Source organism: Echinops telfairi, unplaced genomic scaffold (assembly GCF_000313985.2).
Source record: "Echinops telfairi isolate 266 unplaced genomic scaffold, ASM31398v2 ScPeMD7_7469;HRSCAF=8507_0, whole genome shotgun sequence".
Taxonomy (NCBI): Eukaryota; Metazoa; Chordata; class Mammalia; order Afrosoricida; family Tenrecidae; genus Echinops; species Echinops telfairi.
The window spans coordinates 91,853,754-91,869,447 of record NW_022111372.1 but is presented as its reverse complement, the minus strand read 5'-3'; the positions used below and the strand labels follow the sequence as shown (position 1 = coordinate 91,869,447).

The 15,694-nt window shown below is 38.9% G+C and overlaps 1 pseudogene; it reads left to right on the top strand.

The window, feature by feature from the left end:
- Window positions 1-12,906: 12,906 nt before the first annotated feature.
- The window catches only part of LOC101638722, a 40,875-nt pseudogene continuing 38,087 nt past the window's right edge, over window positions 12,907-15,694 (top strand).

Here is a 15,694-nt window from a genome sequence, read left to right as displayed (position 1 = left end):
GTCGCATTGTGGGTCAGTGAAAGGATATTATGTCTTGTGGTGGGAAGGAAGACTAATTAATATGACTATTAATCAAGTTTACACAACAACCACAAATGTCAAAGATGAAGAAATTAAAAGTTTTCCCTACATTCAGTAGCCTGAAATTGATCAAATAGGCAATGAATATACATTGAAAATTGCTTATGATTGAAATCTGAAAGTTAGAAACAAAGAAGGATCAGTAGTTGGAAAATATGTCCATGGTGGTATATCTATACTGGAGATCATAATGGAATTTTTCAAGATCAAGGACCTGTTCATTGAAAATACGTCTTTCAAACAACACAAATGACAACTATACGCATAGACCTCACTAGATGGAATTCACAGGAAATCAACTTGACTACATCTGTGGAAAGAAAAGCTCACTATTGTTGCCAAAACAAAACAAAGGAATGAGCCATTTATTATTAACATATAAGTTCAAGTTGAAATGGAAGAAATTTAAAACAAGTCCACAAAAGCCAAAACATGATCCTCAGTATATCGTATGTGAATTTAGAGACCCTCTTAATAATATGTCAGACACATTAAACACTAATGAATGAAGGCCATGCCAGTGTGGGATGGCACCAACTGGATCATACATGAAAAAGCAAAAGGTCATTAAAATGATAGAAAAGAAACAAATGCTAAATGACTATCAGAGGAGACTGAAAATTGTTTTTGAAAGTAGAGTAGCTAAAACAAACAAGAAACAATGAAGGAAGAGGGCAGAATAAAATATTTCCAGAGGAGGGAAATAGTCTAGACTTGAAAATGGTCCAAACCCATCGTATTACTAAATGTAGCAGGAACATGACATCTGAGGCAGGAATGGATTTTCAAGATGCCTCGTCAAGGAAGGACCTTCCAGCCATGTTCAATCTCGGGGCTACTGTCTAATTTTTAAAACTCCCTTGGTCAACAGAGGAAGGACCCGGTATGTGGTTTTATCAGACTGAACATGTATGAAAGTTCTGACTTTAGTTGTGGAAATCCAGAACAGGAACGAAGGGAAATATGAAAGTTATTATATGGTTAGGTGATGTCAAGTGGTCTCTGGCAAACCGCGAGCCTATATGTGAAGCAAAACAAGCCCTTCCTGGCCCTGGTACAGCCTCACAGTCACTGCGATGTTTGAGCTTATTTTTGCGGCCACTGTCCCAATCCATCTAAATGCGAGTCTTTTTCTTTAATCAGACCCACTACATTATCAACACGATGCCCTTCTCCATGGCCTGATTCATCCTGACAACTTGTCCCAAATACACATTTATTGGTCATATTAACAAAATCTTTCTTGTTGGTGTACAAATATTATCTGTAACTGACCGCATTATTCGTTAAGATGTATCTTGAAATGCTCTTTCAGACAACAAATGCAACAAATTTGCATTCCTGGCATCATGTTTACATTATAGTATTTAAATGATTTTTTATGATCCTGAAGACAAGGCCACAAATCATTTTAGGTAAACTGAGATTCTTGATTATAGTTACAGTAGAGATGCCACACCAGAAAGGGAGTTTTCAAGGTCACAGATAATCACAACAGGGACATGTTAATGGGCATAGGCTAATGAATTATGAAGTATGGATAAAGGATTATTTATATGCTGGATGACAGGGAAAAGAAGAGAATTCAACACCTCTCATTTTAGTTCTATAAGTCTCTGGAAAGTATTCTTGGTTCTGAATTGTATTATTTGCCAAGAGGAATACTTAGGTTCAACTGGCCATATCTCATCTTCAATGCTTTTTCTACAAACAAGTTGAGCACTTTTAGTGATGAGAAATTGTCTCTGAAAATGTATATTTTAATAGGCACAAGCAAATCATGGCTGTTGGAAGTTTATTTTCCCAAGGGTGCCATGCTATCCATCTACCTCTCTCTATCTATGTGTCTATCTGGTTGAAGTAATTCAAAAAGTGCACATAGCTTTAACAAAGGGAAATATATGCCTCATATCTTGATGGGAGGTGCCAACATCACATTGTTAAGAAGAACCCATGGTGTCGAACATATATCGGTGCAGCTATCTTTGGGAAATAGAATCTGTCACAGATTTGAAGGACAAGCAGAAGCCAGGAAAATTAAGGCATAGCTGGGTTTAATGTTCAAGGGAAAAAGCAAAGAAGATAAGGTTTAAAGGCATGATGGGACAAGATGATGAAGAATTTAAAAACATCTCTATTCTAAGAAAAAAGGCTAAAGAAGACTGGATTTGTTTGGGAATTACTTCACCTCTTCCTGTGAGAGTCTGTTACTCTTTTGGATAGATTTTGCCCAATTGCCCTTTCAGCAATGTTTCCATTTACAATTCCCCAAGGCTTAAGATTTTCCTTTTGCTAGATACTGGACAGAAGAAATATGAGGCTCTCTAATCCTGTAAAGGGTTACAGTCTTGGAAACCCACAGGAGCAGTTGTACCTTGTCCTGTAGGGTCACTGTGGGTCAGAATCAACTCATGGCAGTGAATTTTAGATACTGGACACTGTTGAATGAGGGCAGATAAGGAAACATCTGATTTCTCTAATCTTTCAAGAAGCCTTTACTCTCATTCTAGAGAGGACACACACACACACACACACCCACACACACATACACACACACACACACACACATACACACACACACACACACACAAATATGAGTCATCAGGAGGGATTGGATTCAAATATGAGTTAGCAAAAGTTACCTGTCAAATAAGCAGTAAGAATCAATTGTACTTCAGAAGTAAGAAAAAGATAGAGCTCATTAAACATCTAAATGAAAATATTCCAAAATTTTTTGTCTATTATCTGTATAGTATATTTTGTATATGCTTCAAACTTCTGTATTCTTAGAAATGCCATCAACAAAGTAAAAAAGACAAACAGGAAGCTAGGAAAATGGTGTGTGCTATGCCTGTGATAAAGTATGCCTTTATATAGAGAGAGCTTGTCCTGTAAGAAATAGAAAAATCAAAGATGAACATAGCAACCAAAAAGGAGTTAATAAGCATGGAAGGTGTTCAACTGAATCACTAACTATAAAGGAAAACAATGTGTACACTTCATTATACTGACAAAAACTTATTAATATAAAATATTTCCTCTACATTTACACAAATGAAAATATTTGATAAACTCAGTGTTGGCTAGGACTTGGGGAATATCAGCACTTTCATGCATTATTAGAATGAGTGTAAATTGGTATACACTTTTTCAAAGGAGATTTGTCAAGATTTATCAATGTTTAAGATTCTCTTTACCCACTGATTACAGTGCTTGAAATCAATATTATGGATATACTTACTCTTATATACAAGCACATGTTTGGGGATATTTATTTCAGTGTTATTTATGATTGCAAAAAATGAAAAGTACTCCAATGTCCATTATTAAGGGCTTATATTTATAATGTATAGCATGCCCAAAGGAGTTTAGACCTTGAAATAGCACGCAGATTCTTAGAAGAAAGGAGTTATAAAGCTGCAGACTTAGAAATATGTTCAATAGGTCATAAGTGTAGCAGTAAGCTTCAGATCATGTGAATGTTGGGGTTGTTTGTTGCGACATAGCAACAGTGTGCCCAGCCGAAGGAGACACTGCCATAGGCCATCCGCCCTACGGCTGCTCTGGCAGCCCATTGCTGCAGCCCCTTTCTCAATCCATCTTGTCAAAGCTCCCCCTTTTCTCTCACCATCTACTTAAAAAAAATCAAATCTTTTTTTATTGGGGGCTCTTACGGCTCATTATAATCCATCTATCAATTGTATCAAATATATTTGTAGTAAAGCCTTAATAATGACCATCAGATACCCAGGTGGCTGGGTATGTATGAGAAGCTATACTAGCAACCAGTGATAGATTTATTAGCCTAATTTGAAACTATCTTTTATTTATGTAATTAATTAATTAATTAATTGAAATATCATTTGGGGGGGACTCTTACAGCTCTTAACAATCAATATGTCAACTTTATCAAGCATATTTGTACATATGTTGCCATCATTATTTTCTAAACATTTACTTTCTATTGAGCCCTTGGTATCAGCTCCTCCTTTTCCCTCCCTCCCCCTACCTTCCACCCTCGTGACCCTCTGATAAATTATAAATTATTATTGTTTTCATATCTTACACTGTCTGCTGTCTCCCTTTACCCACATTTCTGATGTTCATCCCCCTGGGAGGGTTGGATTATGCATTGATCATTGTGATTGGTTCTCCCTTCCTCCCCTTTTTATCCCACCTTCCACCTACCTTCTGGTTATTACTACTCCCTGTGTACACGCTCCGGGCTAGCCTGCAGTGAAAGGCAGGACTGGGGTCATGATAGGGGAGGGTGAGGAGCCCTCAAACAACCAGAGGAATATTGTGTGTCTCATCGGTAGTATACTGTGCCCTGGTTGACTCATTCATTTCTTGTGACCCTTCTGTGAGGAGGTGTCCTGTTGTCCACCGATGGGTTTTGCGTCTCTTCATGGAAACCCCTTGGTCTCAACAGTATGATTTTTGTTTGTTTTGGGTCTTCTGGTGCCTGTTACCTGAGTCTGTTGATACTTCATGATCGCACAGGCTGGTTATACCCCTCTACTTTAGCAAATATGATGTCTTTTTTTAGAGTCTAGTCTCTCCTGAATATGTAAGATGAATTTATCCATCCTTGCTTTGATGGTGCATTCTGATATTTCCTCCATGAAAGGTGTTTGTTTTCCTGCCATTCCTCCAAAACAATTCAAACTCACTGCCCACCCATAGTGACACAATAGGACAGAGCAGAACTATTCTTGTCAGTTCTGAGACTGTAACTCTTCATGGCAGTAAAATGCCTCTTTCTCTTGAGCAACAGCTGGTGGTTTAGAACTGTTCATCTTGTAGTTAGCAACCCAACTGGTAACTCATTACATCACCAGAGCTCCTTTCCAGGCAGCCCTTAGTAGAAGTATTTGGAATTCAGTTAGTTGAACTCAAGTGCATCGGTTCATCTACATTCTTCTTCCTTATGCATTGTCCAACTTCCACATGCCTGTGAGGTGACTGAAAATACCACGGCGTGGTCACGAGCACTTTACTCCTCAATGATGTCTTTGCTTTCCAACCCCCACCCCAAGAGGTCTTGTGCAGCAGATTTGCTCAATGCAAATAATTGTTTGATTTATTGACTGCTGCTTCCATGTGTGTTGATTGTGGATCCAAGTAAAATGAAATATTTGATAACATCCATCTTTTCTCGGTTAATCATGATGTGTATTGGTCTAGTTGTGGAATCTGTTTTCTTTAAAATCAGCTGTGATGCATCCTTTACCTACTCTATAATTCAAGCATTCTTCTGTGGTTGTTCTCATTCATCCTCTATCGTTTTTTTAAAAATCCTTTTATTGGGGGCTCATACAACTCTTTTCACAATCCATACATTCATCCATTGTGTCAAGCACATTTGTGCATCATCCTCTATCTTTCCAGAGCATAAATAGTAATGGAAAAAAACATTTCTTGGGTCAGCAAGCACCTTTGCATCAGATTGGAATCTTTGCTCTTTAGAACTTTAAAGATGTCTTGTTCAGCAGATTTGCCCAGTGCAATATGTAATTTGATTTCTTGACTTCTGCTCCCAATTGTGTTGATTATGGATACAAGTAAAATGAAATGCTTAACAACTTCAATCTTTTTGCTGTTTATTATGATGTTGTTCTTCTATATTACATCTTTAGGCTTGACTTTTTCTTCAGCTTTTTCTGCTTGACAAAGGGTGAGTTGAGAAATGGATGAGTATTGACAAGAATATAAGCCCAGGGAACTTTTCAAAAGCAGCTTGTGTGACCTTGTCCGTCACTATCTTTTTGACTTCCTTAAGTCTTTGGACATTGTAGATGAGAGAATATTTTTTTTTTGGCTCACAGCTTGGCATTATCTATTGAAAATAAAAATACTCCACACGTTCAATCAATAAAGCCTCTAGTATCTACTCTAGCTTTCCATTGCAAATTAAGTCCCTTACAATGGCTCCTCACTGGACATATTCTGTAAGCACTTGAATGGAAATAGGTTAAAAGAAAAAGTGATGTATGTGTATGAGAAAGTGCCACACAGCATTTCAAAAGAATGAATTAGATACATGTTTATATGAAAATATTCCAAATATATTTTGTACTGAAAATCAAACCAAACCCAACCAAACCAATTATGGAGCACTATGATATAATTATGTAAAAATCCCAAAATATATTATATGTTTAATATGAATTATATTCATGTGTATCGCATGTAATTAAATACAAGGTAAAAACAATCTCGTTTTCCCTGGTAAAAGAAGGAAAAGATTGGGACTGAAGGAAATTTTAGCTATACATACCATATTCTAGTTCATATTCAAATGAATATTGAGTTATACAGTATTTGTGTAATTAAGAATACCTTCTGGAGAAGGTAAGAGAACACACCCCATCCTGGCTCTATGGAGCCCTAGTGCGAGGCGAGGTCTAATGTCAATGGGTATTTGTTAATTGCAAATGTCATTAATCACTCAGAGGTCAGAATTACCTTGTACATCTGTTTGTTGTACAGTGGGGGCTTGTGTGTTGTGGTGGTGCTAGAAGCGACGTCACCGGTATATCAAACACCAGTGGGATCACCTTACATGGCACTCTTGCTTCATAGGACCCAGTTTGTAGGATGCTTTCTTACTTTCTTGGGAAGGTAATTTAAAGTTCACAAGTAACTCAGTATTTCTTTGGAAAAAATTAGAATATTGTACATATAACTGAAGAAACATTAGACTATAATGCATAGCTTATGCATAGCTTTGAAACATTGTCAGATACAGAAGGCCTAGTGAGTGGAAGTAGAGCACTGTCAGGGATAGTGCCAGAGGATGGGCCCCTGGGGTCAAAGGGCATTTAAAATGTGACCGAGAAAGAGTTGCTTTCTTAAGCGCAGTGAACCATAGTGACATGAATGGAATAAAGCTGTGGCAGTGGAGCTTTTGGGATCTTTATTTACTAATAGGGCACAACTCAAGAAAGAACAAACAGCTGCAAAAATCTATTAATCAGAACTTGGAGTGTATGAAGTATGAGTCTAGGAAAATTAGAAGTCATCAAAATTTAAATGGATGCATAAAGATGGCTATCCTAGGCATTGGTGAGCTGAACTTGCCTGGTGTTGGCCATTTTGAATCAATAAATCATATGATTTACTCTGCTGGGAATGGAACAATCAAGAGGAATGGTGTTGCAATCATTGTCAAAAAAGAGATTTTGAATTCAATCTTGAAGTAAAATGCTGTGACAGGATTGCATCTACCTGCCTTCAAGGAAATCAAATCGATAAAACTGCTATTTGAATGTATGCACCAACCAAAAAGCTCGTGTTGAAGAAATTAAAAAATTCTACCATCAATTTCAGTTGGAAGTTGATGAAACATAAAATCAAAATGCATTGATAATTACTGACCTTTGGAGTCCAGAAGCTGGAAACAAAGAGGAAGGAACAATAGTTGGAAAATATGGTTTTGGTGATAGAAACAAAGCTGGAGGTTGCATGACCGAAACCAATGACTTGTTCATAGCAAATACCTTTCTTCCAAAACAAAAAAGGCGACTATATATATGGGCTTCTCCAGATGGAATATCAGAAACCAAAAACCAAACTCACTGCCAGTGAGTCAATGCTGACTCATAGTAACTCCCTGCATGTCCAAGACTGTAACTATTGAAGGGACAGAAAGCCCAGCCTTTCTCCTGAAGAGATGTTGTTGATTTTCAACTGGCAATCATGCAGCTCTCAATCCAATGCATAACTCTTACACCACCCGAATCCAGAACTAAATAGTTCTTGTTAATTGGTTAAAATTTTCTACAGTTTCTATAGAAATTTGCAAATGAGACAGTTTGTCTCCTCTATGGTAAGGCCCTGGCCTGGTTTTAGTTGCTGATATTGAGCTTCTCCAGCGTCTCTTCCCATAGGTGTAGTCAATTTGATTTCTGTGTGTGAGACAGAATACACAGAAATCAAATTGTCTACATCTATGGGAAGAGGCGCCAGAGAAGTTCAATATCAGCAGCTAAAACCAGACCAAGGGCTGACAGTAGAGGGACAATCAATTGCTCATATGTAATTTAATATGAAGCTGAAGAAAATTAAATCCATGAGAAATGCAATACTAACTTGAGTCTATCCCATCTGAATTTCAATGACATCTCAAGAACAGATTTGACACCTTGAACATTAATGGCAGAAGAATTCATGAGCTGTGGGAAGTCATCAAGAACATCATTCATGAAGAAAGCAAAAGGTCATTAAAAAGACAGAAAAGATCAAAGTGGATGTCAGAAAAGATGCTGAAACTTGCTTTTGAACATAGAGTAGCTAAAGCAAATGGAAGAAATAATGAGAAGAGCTGAATAGAAAATTTCAAAGGTAAGCTCAAGAAGACAAAGTCAAATATAGTAAAATGTGCAAAAACCTAGAGTTAGAAAATCAAAAGAAAAGAAAACACTCAGCCTATCTTAAACTGAAAGAACTCAAAGGAAAAACCCCTCCAGGCTGAAGTTTCAATCTTGAAAGATTCTATTGGCAAAGTACTGAGTGATTCAGGAATCATCTGAAGAAGGTGGAAAGAATACAGAATCAAGGGGCCGAAAAGAACTTGCTGACATTCCACCATTTCCTGTTGGCACCATAAAAGTAAGAACCAATGGTGCTGGAAGGAGAAGTTCAAGCTGCCCTGAAGACACTACCTCCAAAACAAGGCTCCTCCAGAAATTGATGGATTACCAATGGAAATGTTGCGACAAGCTCATGAAACACTGGAAGCACTGATGCGTCTATGCCAGGACAGTTAGAAGACAGCTACTTGGTCAACTCACTGGGAGAGATCCATACTTGTACCCATTCCAAAGAAAAGTGACCCAAGAGAATGCTCAAACTATAGAAAAAATATAACTAATCTGACATACAAATAATTTTTTTTCTGAAGATCATCTAAAAATGGTTTCAGCAGTATATTGAGAGAGGTTCAGGTCTAACTCAGAGGACATGGCACAAGGGATGTCATTGTTGGCGTCACATGGTCTTGGCTGGAAACAGAATACCATAAAGATGTTTACTTGTATTTCATTGATTATGCAAAAGTATTGGACTGTGTGGATCATAGCAAACTATGGATAACCTTGAGAAGAACGGTAATTCCAGAACACTTCATTGTGCTCATTCAACTTGTACATTGATAAAGAGGCAGTTGTGGGTACAGACAAAGGGGACACTGCATGGTTTAAAATCAAGAAAGGTGTGCAACAGGGTTGTGCCATCTCACTATACTTATTCAGTATGTATTTTGAGAAAATAATCAGAGAAGCTGGATTGTAATAACATAGTCTCAGGATTAGAGGTAGGCTTAGTAATAACCTTCAATATGCAGATGACACAAGTTTTGCTTGCTGAAAATGAGGAGGACCTCAAGCACTTAGATCAAGGATTGCAGTCTTCAGTATGGATTATGACTCAATGTAAAGAAGACCCAAATCCTCACAAGTCAATTAAAAGGTAACTTCATGATAAATGGAGAAAAAGTTGAAGTTGTCAAGTATTTGATCTTGCTTGGATCCATAATCAATGCTCATAGAAGCAGCAGTCAAGATATCGACAAATACATAGTATTAGGTAAATCTGTTGCACAAGACTTCTTTGAAGTACTGAAGAGCAAGGGTGTTACTTTGAGGACTAAACAGTGCCTGACCCAAGTGTGTTAGTCTGGGTAGACTAGAGAAACAAATCCATAGACACACATATTTGTATAAGAAAGAGATTTATATACAAAGCAATTGAACATTGAGAAAACATCCCAGCCCAGTCCAGATCAAGCCCATAAGGCCGACATTAGCCCATATGTCTGATACCAATGCATAAAGTCCTCCTCAGACTCATGAAACACATGCAATGATGCTGAATGTAGCAGATCACAGGTCAGTGGGTAGAAAGTCTTTGGATCCAGTGGCACTGGGAACAGCTCAGTGCTGGCAGGGATCTCTGCATGGCTTTTCCAGCACCCAGGGCTGCATCAGGGTGGGCCCATGTGTCTTGTCGGCTGCTATGTCTTCCACAGTCTGAAGAGTGAAAGCGAGTCTCTCCTGCCTTCAAGGAGGAAATCCCAGATTTCCCAGAATTCTCAGGATAAGGCCTTGCCCCCACAGAAGCCTCATTGGCTATGATCTAATTGACAGACTAGACTCCACTCCTTCACTCATACTCCTCTCAAGTTGACAATTATATAACTACCACATCAATTCATGCTATGGCCCATCACCTCATATGCACGTGAACGTTGGACATGGAATCAGGAACACTGAAGAAGAAGGGATGCATTTGAGCTGTGGTGCTACAAAAAAATACCGAAAGTACCAGAAACTGCTGAAAGGACAAACTGATCTGCTTGGAAGAACTAAGGCCAGAGTGTTCTTTAGAGGCAAGGATGCCCAGACTTTGTCTTACAGACTTTAGACATGTGTCAGGAGAGACCAATCCCTGGAGAAGGACATCAAATTTTGTAAAGCAGAGGAGCAGCAAAAAGCAGGAAGGCCTTCAAGGACATAGATTCGACACTGTGGCTGCAATAACAGGCTCAAGCATAATTGTGAGGATGGAGCAAGACAGAGCAGTGTTTAGTTCTGTTATGGATAGAGTTCTTATGAGTCGGGACTGAATTGATGACACCTAGCGACAAATACAACATCAACAGCAATCGTCAGAGACTAAAATGGAATTATGAGTGAACACATAAACTTTCAAACTGCCATCTATCCTCAACACCAGGTAGGAAACTTGTTAATCATGGCACGGCTCTGACTGGCTGGCCTACTGCAGCTTTCTTTTCGTTTAAGTATGTTACAATGTTTCTAATCAACAAATATGTTTTTAAACAGAAGGACTTAATTTCAGCACCCCTGTTTAAAAAAAAGCATAGGTGAGGAGAGGTAAAGAATGTATGCTGATATCTAGTAAGAGGTCCGAGGAATGCGGCCAGGGTGTTATTTCAATATTAAAAGATGAGTTGAAACCTGATAGGACACAAGTGAGGACTCTTTGGTAAACTCTCTCCTTCCTGGTGACACTGTGAGGTAAGCGTTGGATTGCAAGATCTGGGGTTCAAACCCAGCAGCTGCTCCAAGGGGACATATGAGGCTGTATGCTTCTGTAAAGATATACAAAGCCTCAGAAACCCTAATGGGGTCATTGTGAATGGGGATCAACTCAATGGCATGGGGTTTGGTTTTTGGTCTGGTTTCCTAACTTGGAGTATGTTAAGAAATTGAAATTGTTGGTGAATATATTGGAAAACTTTCTTTTTGGAGTGTGAAGATTATAAAAAACGTTTCTGAGTTGGTTTGTTCTAGGGGTTTCAAGATGGGCCTTGAGGCAGGAGCAATACCACAAAACCAAAGGAATCTCTTAAGATATTGCTTCTCATTGCATTCTGTGTTTGTTGCTTTTACTTTTAGGATCAATGGCTGCTGAAAATATGTGGTTTTAGCATGAATGTTATTCTTCACCTAAAACAGTTTTGGGTGCTCAGGTATGGCTGCAAAATGCTGGGGAAGAAAAAATTAAGATATGTCTGCACTGAAGGACTCTTGAAAGCTTTCAATATATTAATCCACAGTGTGTCTCTCCACGATAGCATATGCACTAGGTTCCCACATGTGTTCGGCCATTTCTCTCCCTCTCTCCTGCTCTCCTCCAACATCTTTTTTGGAACCCAGATTAATAAAAGGTAGAATTAGGAAGGTGATAGTTCTCAAACTGCCAGTTAAAATTGATGCCACTTGGGTGTGCTGGTAGCTGGCTGTTACAAGATTCTAGCAAGAAGGAGTTGAGATAGTGTGGAGCTTCCTAGTAAGACCTTACAATTCCACTTAAAAAAAAAAAGCCTGCTGTCAAGCCAAGCAGAAACACCATGCTGTTGGTATGTGGTACCGCTGCCAGTTTGGCCCTTGTAGGGACTGGCATATAGTGGACACGATCACTGTAATAATGACCTTTAGTAGCAAGGTGAGGGGGAAGATAACTCAGCGGATGCCTCTGCTCCAGTAGCAGCAGGCTATTTAAAGGCAGGAGATCAAAGACTCAGGTTGAGGAGTTGTAGGCTTGCCAGATGTCAGGCCTCTTGCTGAATTCACTTCTGCTCTTTCTCAATTTCTTGGCTGACATAGTGTCACGTTAGCCATAGCTGACGTCTGTCTGAGACTCTGGCGATACGTTATCAAAAAGATTGAGGCAATTATCCAGTTAATGTAGGTCAGGTGCCTATATTATCTTCAACTCCAAAAAATGACCTTCCTTGAGCAATTGAAAAACACACCTATAAACCAAATTCATTGGAGTGCAGTTGAGGCTGACTTACAGGGACTCTCTGGGGCAGAATAGAATGGCCCTAAAGGGTTTCTAAATACATAACCTTTACGGATTCAGACTGTCACATATTTCTCCTGCAGAGCAGCAATAGAGCTCATATATTAAAATTATGGCTATGTAATAAAAAGTAAAGCAGAGGGCAATTGGGCCCTGAAGTCTTTCTGTGTGCCGACAATGAACAGTCCAGATGAATTGTGACAGTTAAGGATTAACTTGAAGTGTTTAAATGTGTCTGAGCTTTGCAGAATAAAATACATAAATCTTGGTGTAGTCATCAGTGGAAGCTTGTAGGCTCTTTCTGATAACTGTTTTCTCTAATAGTGTCCAATATTAGAATGGACAAACTTTGGAATCATAGAATGCTCCTTTGAAGTGAAGATGGTGAGACTATGTTTCACATACTTGGGACATGTTAGGAGAGACCAGCCCCTGAAGAAGGAGATAGTGTTTGATAAAGTAGAGGATCAGAGACAAAGAGGAAGAGCAACCATGGGTTCAAACATCAGAACTGTGAGCAGGACCCGGTGGTGTTTCCTTCTGCTGTACATAGTGCTGCTCTGCATTGTAAGTGACTCCACGACACCCAGCAGTGACAACAGATTGGATGAAGCTACATGTTGTGAGACTCCACCATTACACAGGGCAGTGATATGGTAAGGTGCTCAGACTTTGGAGCTGGGGCCTGGAGGCTTGCTGGATCTTAGTTGTGCACATTCAGGGTTTTACTAAGAACAAGAGATCAGGGAAAGAATGTTAAATGCTAAGCACAGTGCTTGGCAATCAATAAATGGAAGATATTGTCATAATTGTCATCATCCTCATCCTCATCATTATTACATTTAAAACTAACTGTACAAAAGTGCATAACAATTTGGCTTCTACTTTGGTAAACTGTCAAGTAGGCTTTGTGCATGGGATACATCTTAGTGAACGATAGGAAAGTGGCTGTTTCTTTGTTTCAGAGAGATTTTGCTTTGGTGGTTTAGTTCTGTTTTTGGTTGCTGTTGAGTAGATTCTGACTCCATGTGCTACAGAGAACTGCTACAGGACCAGATCTCCAGATTCTCCTCTATGGTATTATATCGCCAGGTCGGTTTGAACCGTCAACCTTTTGGCTATCATTTGAACACAAACCATTTGTACCACCTAAGGACCTTAGTGAGAAGCCCTGATGATTCACTGGCTTAAACATTGGGCTGCTAACCAAAAGGCTGGTACTTTCAGTATTCTTCACTACCATATTTTAAATGCATCAATTCTGCAGTGTTCCCTATATGTTGCCCAGCTTATCGATACACACAGGATAATTGAAAATGCCATAGTTTGGGTCAAGTGCACCTTAGTTCCCAGAGTGACTTAGTCCTCATAAGGTCTTGTGCAACCAATTTGTCCAATGCAATATGTTGCTTAATTTCTTGACTGCTGAGTCCATGAGCATTGATCGTGGATCAATGCAGGATGAAGCCTTGACAAGTTCCGTGCGTTCTCCATTTATCACGGTATTGTCTATTGATTCAGTTGTGAGGATCTTCGCTTTTTACAATGTTGAGTGGAAATCCATATTGAAGGATGTAGCAAGTGCTTCAGATCCTCCCTGTCTGCGCTGAGCAAGGTTGTATCATCTGCATGTATCAGCACAGCCAGTGCTCCTGAGAGGCAAGAATGACTAGACTTCATCTTGCATCCTTTGGACATATTGTCAGGAGAGACCAGTCCCTGGAGAAGGACACCATGTTTGGTCAAATAGAAGGGCAGTCAAAAAGAGGAAGGCCCTCCATGAAATGGATAGACACAGCGACTACAACAACGGGGTCAAGGATAAGAGCAATTGTGAGAATGGCGCAGGACCAGGCAATATTTCCTTCGGTTGCGCATAGGTCACTGTGAGTTGGCACCAACTCGATAGCACCGGACTACAGCAATGGTAATGACAACAGAAACGAGACTTTCTTGACTCCTGATGCACAGTTCTTCGTTCAGCCAAGATGCTCAGATTCTTTGCTTAGCATGCAGATTGAGTAAGTATGGTGGAAAGATACAACCCTGAAGCATACCTTTTCTGGTTTTAAACGATATGGTATTTCCTTGTTCTCTTCAAACGAGTGTCAATTGTTCTATGGATAGGTTTCATCTAAGCTGAGAAAGGGGTTCTAGAATTCCCATTCTTTGCAATGCTGTCTGTTGTTTGTATGGTCCACTCAGTTGAAGGCATTTGCATAGTCAATAAAACACAAGTAAATATCTTTCTAGTATTTTCTGTTTTCAACCAAGATCCATTTGTCACCCACAATGAGATTCTTTGTGCATGTCCTGTTCTGGATCCAGATTGAAATTCTGACAGCTCCCTGTTGATGTAATGCTATAATCATTTTTGTATTTTCTTCATCAAAATGTTTCTTGCATATGATATGATTAATATTATTTAATAATTTCTGCATTGTGTTGTGCCACCATTCTTTTGAATGGGCACAAATATCGATCTCTTTCAGTCAGTTGGCCAGGTACCTGTCTTCTAAATTTCTTGATATACACTACTGTGTACTCCTAGTGCTGCACCAGTGTGTGGAAACATTTCAATTGGTATTGTGTGAATTCCTGGAGCCTTGTTTTCTCCACGATATTCTTCAGTGCCTCTTGCTCTACTTCCTTCATACCATAGGTTCTCTTTTGTACAGTGGTTCTGTGTTTATTTTGTCTTCTTTTGATGCTTCTTGAGTTGTTTGGTGTCTTGTCTATAGAATCCTTCAATGTTACAACCCGAGGCTTTAATTTTTTTCTTTAGTTCTTTCAGTTGACATGTGCTGAGTGTATTCTTCCCTTTTGAATTTCTAATTTCAGGTCTTTGAAGATTACAATGCTTTACTTTGTCTTCTTGGGTTGCCTTTTGAATTTTTCTGTCCAATTCTTATCTTTAGCCTCCATTTAAATTTATTTTTCATTGTTTCTGTTTTTTATTTCATTTTAATAAATCATTTTACTGGGGGCCTTTACAGCTCTCATCACAATCCATCCATCCATCCACTGTGTGAAGCATGCTGGTCTCTATGTTGCACTCATCGTTTTCAAAACATTTTCCTTCTGCTTGATATCAGCTCCTCATTGTTAATGTCATTATTTCTTCCATCCAACTTAGCTCATTTACATTCAATAGCAAGTTTAAAAGCCTCTGCTGGCACACACTTTGGTCTTTTCGTTCATCCCTTTCTTTTCTTTTTTTAATTTTTTAAATCAATTTATTGGGGCTCATACAATTCATCACAATACATAGATCAATTGT